Below are 12,023 nucleotides of genomic sequence, written 5' to 3'. Positions count from 1 at the left end.
TCACTCTGTCCTCCCCTCCTGGCTTTTTCCCAGAAGGCTCCAGGGCTCCCAGGCCAACTGCCAAACCACAGGACTCTGCGATTGGCTTTCATAGACCCCCACCCCTTCCCCTCTTCAACTACATCTCTGCGTGGCAGTCCCGCTCTGGACTCCCTCCCTGGAGGGTAAGACTCGTGGCTGCCCCAGCCTGCTATGCCAGCATTTGCAGGGGGATTCATCTGAAACCACTACTGACAATCTGTGTTTATTTGGGGCGTGCAGAGGAGCCAAGGGCTATGAAAGGAGCTGCGTTCCAGAACTCTCTGATTCCCATCAGGCTGCGCAGATCAGACCCTATACCTAACAGGAGAGTTAGGCTTTCTCTTTCCATTCCTTCAGATAGGGGGCCGCACACTGGTTGCAATTCCACCAGTTGCAGTCTGCAGTTCCTCTTTTTGCTCGCTGCCAATACATCCCAATCCTGTGCCTTATCAAAGGCAAGAACTATTAGAGAAATGATGACGGGAATTGAGGATGCCAAATTTTATACATCTGTAATTGTAGGGGATAGCAAGACTTCTTTATTTTGCACTGTTTAATATTTCAACTTTGTATGGAAATATACAGAGAAAAGTGCACAAATTGTAAACTGACAGCTGGGATTGGATGGCAGGAAGAAATTGACACTAGGACTGGATTCCAGACCCTTTAGCTGGACCATGTAGCCTCTTAGGGCACGATAACTGAGAACATTCTTTAGGAACCTTGTTAGCGTATTTATGACAACCAGGGGTGACCTGGAGCCAGCTTGCACTAGCTCAGAAGAGCCTATTTTTCCATCTCTTCCCAACCCCTCATCAGTGACCTCACATTGGTGCTTGAAATCAGGGTCGAAGTGGGTATTTACACCACAGAAATCAGCAGATGATAAGTAGGACAGCTCACCCCCTTCCCCTGACAGTTTTTAACCGCTTACTAACAAACCACTGTTTACAACTTTCCTAACATGGGTGAACAAAATTTGAGTACCTTTCCGACTAACTCCAGTTTAGTCAATCCCTACTCCCTTTCTCAGAAAATCTCCCTTTCCCATTATCCTGCCCTGAGAGTACAGAGCCTTTGCAATCTTCCTTCTGGACACTGTCGTGCGTTTGACAACTGCTGCACCTCAGCCTTTTCTCCTCTCCTCTGCTTTTTGTTAAGTGATTGCTGTTCTTCAGTGTGTGTAAGTGACTCCCCAGAGACATATCCAGGTGGTCGATGTGCAAAGCCCAGCACTTCCTGGAAAGAAACCTCTGCTCCAGGGCTGACAGGGAGGCCTCCCAGAGCCTCCATGACCCCCTTGGATTGCAGACACTGTCCAACTGTCCTTCTGTCAGCTGGCTTCCCCTAACGCCATGCCTTTCTCAATTTATTGCATTTTCAGCCTGACTGAAGTCTGCCCTGGGGACAAATCGCAAAACCTATAACCTAAGGACAGCAAGGTAAGGAGAGCCAATGCACAGCCCCTTCACTTCTCTGGCCCCTCAGTCCCCTCCTGTCTTAATTGGGCAGTGTGGGTCAAACGCTGCACACGTCCCTTCTGACTCCGCACACAATGTTCTTTCTACAGCTTGGCTGTACAGAGAGTTCTATTTTTCACCCCCATGAGAGGGGGTGGGGCAAAACACTGAAGGAATCTTTCAAAGACCCTCCACCTGACCCCTGTCTGAACAAATAATTAATCTCCTGAAAAAGCAGCTCGCTGATGGGTCCAGGCTGTGCCTGTGGATTTATGAGGTGACGTCAGTTTGAAGACTGGGATGCAGAGCCTGAGCTGTGTTTCACACACTCCTCAATTGTTTTAACGGGCCCGCTCCTGAAGGCCTCCAAATCTTTCCCCAAGCTAAGCTTTATTAAAATGGCAAAGATGGAGAGGAGTGCTTTTCCAGATAAATCAGCTTACTTATGCTCTGCTCCCTCCCCTCCCCCTGTCTACTGGAAAGCACTCCCAGAGGGAAGGAAATGAAGAACTGCAAAGTACTTGCAGGTACATGCTTAATGCCTTAAACTCTTGCATTGTGTTAACAGCTATTCACAGACTGGGCTTTAAAGAAATAGATGGATTCTCAATCTGCCCAATTTAAATAATCCTTAAGAGAGAACTAAGGAGGAAGATTAATGTCCTTAGTAACTAAATGACACACCAGAGTTTAGCCTGGAGGCTGGGTCTCTTCACTGACTATCACAGTGCAATTCCTTGAGAGGATCCAGATAAAACTGGGTTTAAAATGAAGGTGGGGGGCGTTCATGGGGAGAAAAAGGGTTAGAAGTCAGAGTGAAAGAAGGGAGGGGTGGATGTGAGCAAGCAGGGATGGAGGCAAAGCTTTTGTCCTAGAGACAAAAGTAAAGGGAGAGTGAAGGAGTAGAAGAAAATATATTTCTACTCTTGATTGATCATATGTATCACGTGTCTCTCTCAATACATACACGGATATAATATGCATACACACATATAGTCTCTGACACATACACAGACATAGTCTGTTTATAGACTGCATGCATACGTGTCTAAGACTTGAGAAATTTAAAGTCAGAGGCCACTTTTATTTAGAATTTCAGAAATATGTATTATTGATTGAAATGAAAGACCTTAAAGACCTGAACTGTTAATATCTAATTTATGGGAACAAGATAAAATCAATTGTTGCAACTTAGCATGATTTTTGAGAGATGGTGATGGTAGAGAATCACTTCAGGAAAAGGGAGAGGATTTAGTTGACAAGTGGGAGAAAGAAAGGGTATCCTCTGTGTGGCTTCTATGCATGTGTGTTGGGCAAATCTGCAGTAAGGAAGCAGCCAGTGAGGGAATGGAGAAAGCCTAGGAAATGATCAACGCAACACAATCCCCTGATCCAATCAACCCTCCTGTATTTATCTTGGTACTATATGAGACTGGTCAACCCAGCTGAATTAGTGACTAAATTTCATTACCTCTATTTAGGCCGAATTAAATTTAAATTCAGTCACTTTTGATTCTGAGGTCTGTCTCTTTTTACTCTTTCCCATTCTTGTGGCAGTTACTATGTAGTCAAAACCAAGTAGGACAGATAAAGAGAGCTCCAGGACTAGAAAGCAAAAAGGTTGTGAGGATAATTTGAATGGGACTTGTGTCACCTTGTTGGTTGCAGGGTGGATTCCCTGATGGCCTGACCAACTGCTTTGACTGCCCTCTTTGTCCTCACCATGCCATAGGCCCTCGCTGGTGCTTTCCTCAAGGTCAAAAAGGACAATCTTCCAAGACAGAGAAAGGCCAGCCTCTGTGAAGTCCTTTAGCGCAGAGGCCATAATATCTACCACTTTCCACAGTGTTTGGCTCAGTATGACTTTTAAGAAGCCATTTACAGAATTAGAAGTATTTCCACTATGTGGAATACAGAGCATATAAGGCCTGCCTTCTAGAATCTTGTAACCTAAATAAGATTGGATTTATACTAAGAGAGAAGCAACTAAAATAGCATATAATAAATGCATTTTTTACATTGTATCCTAACACCACATACCAGCCCTAGCCAGAGATGTGGAGAAAGTGACTTCCTGTGGATAACTGAGACTCCACTGTGGTAGAATAGGGAAGGTGTACGTTGAGTCAGGGTGGGTACAGGCCTTTTAGAATTGGCTGAAATTGAGGAGTCCGTGTCAAACGTTGAGAAGAAGATAAATCAAATAGAATCTTGGTGGATAGAATCAGATTTTCTCTCTTCAGCCCAAAGTCTACATCAACACAGACTTAAGGCATCCCTTGAAAACAAAATTTCACATGGTGTCTGGTTATGTTCTTGGTCCAGGCTCTATATGTGTACTTCAACAGCCCTTTCCCTCCACCCCTGCGTGTGGGGTTACAAAGGAAAGCACCGTAGATGCCTTCAAAGAACTTAGGGCTTAGTGTGAAGACGGATGCAAAACTAGTGTCTTGAGAAGTGACTCAGTAAGATAGTTGAATTGTATGTACCAGAGGAATATGGTAGAAGAAATAAATCAGTCTGCCTGCACACATTAGGAAAGGCTTTAAGAGATACCTTGCCTAAACCAAGACTTGAAGGAATTTTTTGTAGATTAGGTAGCGAAGTACTGTCCTGGTAGAAGAAACTGTGAAGACACAGAGGGGTGGGAGTGTCTGATACCATTGGGACAATTGCAAGTGTCGAAAATGAAAATAAGAAGTAAATAACCGCATGAGGGGAAAAGGTGCTTGATTACAAATGCCTTCTGAGTCATGCAAAGAGTACATATTTTTATGCTATAGCGTAGGGAATAAGGAGTCATTGGGAATTCTTCATCGAGACAGAAGGGATGCATGTATCTCACTCCAGCGGCTTCCTTCATAGTCTTCTTTCCAATGGTTGTTTCCGCCTTTCTTACCAATGTGGCTGATGGTGAGTGCCTTCTACAAATGCTACCTCTTGACCCCTTGGGGAGAAGGAATTCTTATCAGTTGCCGGATTTGGAGAGACCAAGTCCCAGCTTATTTTTTTCCAACAGAGTTTTCCTTGCTTCATGGTGTCACAACCTATTGTTACTGGGTGCTAGGATACATTGGCCATATCTCTTGGGTGGAGAGCAGGGGAGACAAAACCTTCCAAAGCAGCATAAACTCAGCTTCATTCTGTGGTATCCATTTGACCCAAAGAAATCCCATGTCTCCATGCAAAGATAAGAGGAGGGAATGTTACCCTTTCCTATCAAGTTGTCTTTTTTCCTGCTGGAAGTGAGAAGGGGTGGGGGCTGTTGAGGGGAAAATGCATGCAGGAAAGCTCATCAGATTCACCAAGGGTTTAACTCAAGCAAACCTCTAATGAGGGAATGGGATTCCAGTGTTCACTTCTTGGAGCATCTGCAGTCTCTAAAAGTGATTATCTTGGTTGACCGTCACTTGGTGTAGACAAGAGAAATATACTTTGTTCCCCACTTGGCCTGCAAGTCATCAGTCTGATGATTCTCCCCACCACTCTTCCTTTATCTTCTGTTTATATAGAACTGGGCTCAGGCAGGAGAGAAGGACCCTTCTTAGAGTATTGATGGTGAGGGGGCTAGTTGTGAGACCACAGGAAAAGTTCCACTGAGCATCCTGTCTCAGAATAGCAACTTTAGAGGCGGTGTAGAAAATGGATGGAACCCTGTTAGGAGGCTATAGCCATAGTCCACTGAGACATGATGGGAACAAGGCTAAGAAAGAGAGGAAAGAAAGTTAGGAAGTAGATTTGAAAGTGAAAATGATAGAGAAATATAGGAGGGTGAGAAAAAGAGGTATGTCTAAGATATTTAAACTTTTATTTCAGGAAGAGATTTCATGATGGTGTTAATCACTGAGATGAGAAATCTGAGGCTGGGAGTGTTAGGGGCAGAGTGGAGGAAGAGGCAAGGGAATGAAGAGAAGAGAGTTCAGTTTGGGGCATATTACAGTGGAGCTGCATGAGATAAAGTCTGGGCAGAAAGAGGCATATAGAAATATGAGCTCAAGCCTGTAATCCCAGCACTTTGGGAGGCCGAGACGGGCGGATCATGAGGTCAGGAAATCGAGACCATCCTGGCTATGAAACTCCGTCTCTACTAAAAAATACAAAAAAAAAAAAAAAAAAAAAAAAAAAAAGAAATATGAAAAAATAGAAAATACAAGAAAGGAAAAGAGGTGTGGCAGAGGACATCCACATCTTCAATGAAAATACAATGAGAACAGTTAACTGATTCTAGAGCAAAAGAACTCTATGTCATGAGATGGGAAAAACTTCTTTATCCTGGGGTACTAGAGGAGGGTTGTGTGGCAAAGAAGGTAACCGATGTTAAGACTAGATCTTTGGGTAGCTGCAGATCAGAAAGTGTATAAAAGAAGGGTATAATGGGAGCAACAGAATGGAGCATGCATGCACTGTATCAGCAAATGCACTGGAAGAGGGAAAGTGCTAGGACTAGGACATGGCATCTATCCGGTAAAATAAGAATAGGAGGTATGCATTTACTTATTTGAAGATTTTATAATCAGCCAGTTATTAACAGCACAGACTCTTCTATAAGATTTAGGAACGCCTGAGCTGCACTGAAGGGGAACTGAGCTAAGGATGTCATTTTCCAGAATCAAGATCTTCAAAACTCAACACTAATGCCTGATTCCTTGGCGTGCTGTCTATGGGAAGGGCATGTTTAATAACATAAATTTGGTATCTCAAGACCAGAGTGTGCCCGCATCTACCTTTCCCAAAGCCTATACTTTCTTGGGAAGGGTTCTTTTTGGATCTAAAAATATGTAGGAAAGGGATGTCATTATGCAAAATAGATAGTAACATTTTCTTGCATTTACTCAGGTATTTACTTTCACCTCCCATGTTTTCAGAATATTGCCACCCACTCTTTATTTTTAAGTTTATTTTTTAATTTTTGTAAATTTTTATTTTTTATTTTTAAATGACAACAACTGTATGTATTTATGGTGTACAATATATTTTGATATATGTACACATTGTGCAATGGCTAAATCAAGCTAATCAATATATGCATTACCTCATATAGTTATACTTTTTTGTTATGAGAACACTTAAAACCTATTCTCTTAGTAATTTTCAAGAATATAAAACATTGTTATTAACTATAGTCATCATGTTGAATAATAAACCTCTTGAACTTATTTCTCCTGTCTAACTGAATTTTTTTATCCTTAGGCTAACATCTCCCCAATTCCACCACCTTACCCCACCCCTGCCCCAGCCTCTGGTAACCAGCATTCTACTCTCTGCTTCTGTGTGTTTGTCTTTTTTATTTTTAATTTTTTTAAGAGAAGGGATCTCACTGTGTTGATCAGGCTGCAGTGCAGTGGTGCAGTCATAACTCACTGCAGCCTCAGATTCCTAGGCTCCAGTGATCTCCCTGCCTCAGCCTCCCAAGTAGCTGGGACTACAGGTGTGCACTCCCACAGCCAGCTAATTTTAAAATTTTTTTGTAGAGACAGAGTCTTGCAGTGTTGCTCAGGCTGGTCTCTAATTCCTGGCCTCAAGAAATTCTCTCAGATCTGCCTTCCCAAAGTGCTGGAATTATAGATGTGAGCCACCATACCTGGCCAGTTTGTCTTTTTTAGATTCCACATATAAATGAGATCGTGCAGTATTTGTCTTTCTGTGCTTGGTTTATTTCTATTAGCATAACGTCCTTCAGGTTTATCTGTGTTGTTGCAAATGACAGGATTTCCTTCTTTGTTAAGGCTGAATAGTATTCCATTTGTTTATATAACCACATTTTCTTTATCCATTCATCCATCTGTTGGTAAACACTTGGTTGATTCTGTATTTTGGCTATTGTGAACAGTGCTGCAATGAACATGGGAGTGCAGATATTTCTTCAACATACCAATCTCATTTCCTTTGCATATATACCCAGAAGTGGGATTGCTGGATCATATAGCAGTTCTATTTTAAGTTTTTGAGAAATCTTCATATTATTTTCCATAATGGTTGTACTAATTTACATTTTCACCAATACCCTTTAGAATGAATGTTCATGTTTTCTCTTCATAGGCGGTCAATTGTTTCTAGTCTTATTGTCAAGATGTTGACCAAACTCATTTGATAATCCCTCAGCATGGAACCTGGCACCACTGTGGGTGAAGCAAGCTCCAGAGGCCGGATCCTCGAATGCTGTCTATTATTGTTAGACTAGACCTCTGCAGCTGGCTTCACCCAAAGGGCTCCTTCCCACTCTGCCTCTGCTAAACTCAATGTCTGAGTCCTTGAGCACTTCAGTAAAGGGGCTTGATGGAAGGTCTCAGATAATATGTTTACTCTTTTCCAGACACCCTCCCCTATCCTCAGCTCCAAATCCATTTATCTCTCCCATAAAGTGCTTATTGACAGAGAACTTGAGTGCTCAGAATGATGCCAACTGAAGACAAGCCTCTCCAAATACAGCAGTCATGTCTCCCCTTGATCTCCCCAGGCTGAATCCAAAACAGCTGTGTTTCTGCCTCAACCTCAAGGATTAGCTCACGGACTCTCCCTCCTCCCACCACCAACTGCTTTCTTGGGTCATTGATTTTTCAGAGAGAAAATGCCTGTGGTAGAGGCATGAAATAGCTCTGCTCAGCCTCAAGAAGAGGTTTGCAAGCTCATTCAGCCAAAATGTAATTGTATTGAGCCTCCCAGAGAGCCTCTACTCCACCCACATTTGCAAATACTCTTTTACTACATACTCTGTGTTTCTAAGTCTCTAATTCAGATTCTTCTTTTGTTAGTTAAGAAGAGTGTGGGTTTTCAGGTATGCAGCAAAAGAAAAAGAGTCCATAAATAATAGAACTTAAAGAAGAGGCAGAGCTTAACACATGCATTTGAGCCCAATGTCTGATTTCATGTAGGTTGTAGCCTGATTTCTCTTGGGTCATTTCTACTCTAGCTAGGGCCTACTTAAACGATCTGATCTGGTTAAAGCTTATCATCCAGAATGAATTAGCTACAGTCTCACTTCTACAGGAATAGCAAGACCAAATGACTTCCAGCTTGATGTTTCCCTGAATCAAGCAAAATTGTCAAGCAATTCTTTTTCTTCTTTTGCTAGCTGGTTCTTTCTATTCTGGAACCTTAAATGCACACCTAGTCCAAGATTCCATATTTACCTTCTCTCTGGACATTTAATCATAACCCTCAACCATGTCTTTTTGCTGATGACATTTCAAGCAAAACTGTCATCCATTCACATTACAATTCATAAGGCACTATGCAAGAGTCACTTGGTTATATAGAGAAATCCTCACCTTAAGGACTTTACAGTCTGGAAAAGAGGACAAGAGGTTCAACGTGGCACTTTGTTATTAGGAGATGCAGAGGCCTGGATTCAAATTCAGCTCCTGCCCTGGGAAAGTCCACTTAACCTCTCTGTGCCTCAGTTTTCTCATGTGTAAAATGTGGTTCACAACTGTATTATCCCAAAAGGTTACTGTGAAGACTAAAGGAGATAATATATGTAGAGCACGTAGGACAATGCCAGGCACCTAGTATTGCTTTTAGCTATTACTACCATAAGAGAGCTACAAACAGAAACAATATATAGCGAAATACTATGAGATGCTGTGTTAGTCCATTCTCATGTTGCTATAAAGAACTACCTGAGACTGGATAATTTACAAAGAAAAAAAGGTTTTATTGGTCAACTATTCCACAGGTTGTACAGGAAGCATAACTGGGGAGGCCTCAGGAAACTTATAATCATGGCAGAAGGCAAAGAGAAAGCTGGCATGTCTTCACATGGTCAGAGCAGGACAGAGAGAAGGAGGTGCTACACACTTTTAAACAACGAGATCTTGGGAGAACTCACTCACTACACAAGAACGGCAAGGGGGAAATTCGCCCCCATGATCCAATCACCTCCCACCAGGCCTCTCCTCCAACACTGGGGATTATTCAACATGAGATTCCAGTGGGGAACACAAGTCCAAACCATATCAGACCCAGAGGAGGATGAGGTGCTATTTATTTGGCGGAGGGCAGTATAAGGAGTGTGGTTATATTCCAAGTAAAAAGCTAAGCAATAGACAACAAAAACCTGAACTAGACTATACTATACCATACTATACTATATACTATACCATACTATACTATATACTATTATTAAACAAAGTTTATGGGAGGGCATTGTTTTGGATTAGTCCCTTTCACTAGGCCCCAGCAGACCAGACCAAACCAGAATGGAGTCATTCATGTTAAGTGCCACATAATCAATGTTCAGGTGCCACTGAACTCTAAAATGTGAGAATTTTCCAAGAAAACAGGAAATTCACAGCAACCAATCAAAAGGGGTTCAATTTACCTGAGCCTGCATGATAAAGAAGTTCCCTCTACTGTAACTCTATGAGGAAAGTAATTTGAAACCACCAATTCATATTTTGTTCTGTTTCTGCTTTCTCTAGCCCTTTTCTGCCTATAAAGCCAACCCTTCCTGCTCTGCTTCTTGGAACATTTATTTTATACAATGAAGTGTTGCCCTATGTTAGAATCACAAATAAAAGCCCACTAGACCTTTAAACTAGATTTGTTGTAAATTTGACTCTTGATAATACACTACACTAGAATAAAGACAAAGGGGCTGACCAACTTTAAGAGATGTGGTGGTAGAATAAACAAGGTTTTGGCATGCATTAATTAGGGTGGACAGTTGATAAGAGGGAGTCAGAGGCTGTTCCAAGGGTCGAGTATCAGCAAGTTGAGGAATGATGGGGTCATGAATCAACTGGGAAGTCAGAAAGAAACAAATTTGTTTGTGGAAGAATGTGACGGCTTGTTTTTGGTCACGTTGAGTTTGAGGCATTAGTGGAATATCCTGGTAGTGACATCTTGGATCTCTGAGACAAGTGTCCTCAAACTCCTGAATTATTGCCATACCTGTTACCTGCTTTTCCATTTTTCCCTCTTTTTTGATCAATCCAGCAGTTGGAAACTATGTTCAAGGGAAAAGATGAATTCTGGAGATACTGAAATGTCATCACTAAAAAGACATGGTTGAGGGTTATGATTAAATGTCCAGAGAGAAGGTAAATATGGAATCTTGGACTAGGTGTGCATTTAATGTTCCAGAATAGAAAGAACCAGCTAGCAAAAGAAGAAAAAGAAGTGCCTCTTTCCAGGAAAACAATACACCAACCAGCCATCAATATAAGTATTTCAGGCTCATCAACAATATGAGTGGCACTAATGCATTGCTCTACATAAAAGAGAGTGGAGAGTAAGTTAGGGAAGGCAAAGGAGGTTGGGTGTGGTGGCTCATGCCTGTAACCCCAGTACTTTGGGAGGCACGAGGTCAGGAGATCAAGACCATCCTGGCCAACGTGGTGAAACTCCATCTCTACTAAAAATACAAAATTACCTGGGTGTGGTGGCACGTGCCTGTAATCCCAGCTACTTGGGAGGCTGAGGCAGGAGAATCGCTTGAACCAGGGAGTCAGAGGTTGCAGTAAGCTGAGATTACACCACTGCACTCCAGCCTGGTGACAAGGCAAGACTCCGTCTCAAAGAAAAAAAAAAAAAGGTATCTGTCAACCCACCTTTCATTGAGTCATCAAACTATCATTCACTTTTTTTTTTTTTTTTTTTTTTTGAGATGGAGTCTCGCTCTTTCACCCAGACTGGAGTGCAATGGTGAGATCTCAGCTCACTACAACCTCTGCCTCCCAGGATCAAGTGACTCTCCTGCCTCAGCCTCCCAAGTAGCTGGGATTACAGGTATGCAGCACCACACCTGACTAATTTTTTGTAACTTCAGTGGAGACGGGGTTTCACCATGTTGACCATGCTGGTCTCAAACTCCTGACCTTGTGATCCACCTGCCTTGGCCTCCCAAAGTGCTAGGATTACAGGTGTGATCCACTGTGCCCAGGCTTTTATTTATTTATTTATTTTTTAAAAGAAATTCCACCAGTTCATTTGAATTCTGATCAATGCTGGGCGAACAGATTAAATTCTCTTTAGAGTAGCAAATCTTAGGACTATAAGGTGAAGAGGAACTAGAAAGTCCAGCCATACCTAAGTCCAAGCTAGCCACTCTGGTCCTTTTCTCTATTGTATTCCATTAAAGACCCTGATATCTGGGACTAGAGTTCCTGAGCACTATATACCCATGACCTGGTCTGGAAGCAGCTCTTCTTAGCTGTCCTATCATGCCCTCAGTGACTCCGGATCTCTGAGACAAGTGTCCTGAAACTCTTGAATTCTCACATGCTCTTTCATCTTTCCCTCTTTTTTGGTCAATCCAACCAATTCATGGCTTCCTGTTGAATGTTATTTTATAATAATATGGTTTATGTTATTAATAGTCTTTAATGTTATTCAAGCCCATCTTCTATCATGTCATTGCTCAAAAAGCTTCAACAGTTTCTTACGGTCAAGCCCACTGTGTGAGCTTCTTAACTGGGCATTCAGAATCCTCCCCAATATCTTCCACTACCTATGATTTATATTTTAGCCAAACAAGACCCTTGATAATCTTGAACTTCATTGCATGTTTGTACCTCTATACCAGTGCTGAATCCCAAACTG

The sequence above is a fragment of the Macaca thibetana genome, chromosome 12 (assembly GCF_024542745.1).
Source record: "Macaca thibetana thibetana isolate TM-01 chromosome 12, ASM2454274v1, whole genome shotgun sequence".
Classification (NCBI taxonomy): Eukaryota; Metazoa; Chordata; class Mammalia; order Primates; family Cercopithecidae; genus Macaca; species Macaca thibetana.
The sequence above is the reverse complement of the archived record's forward strand: the minus strand, read 5'-3'. Positions refer to the sequence as shown.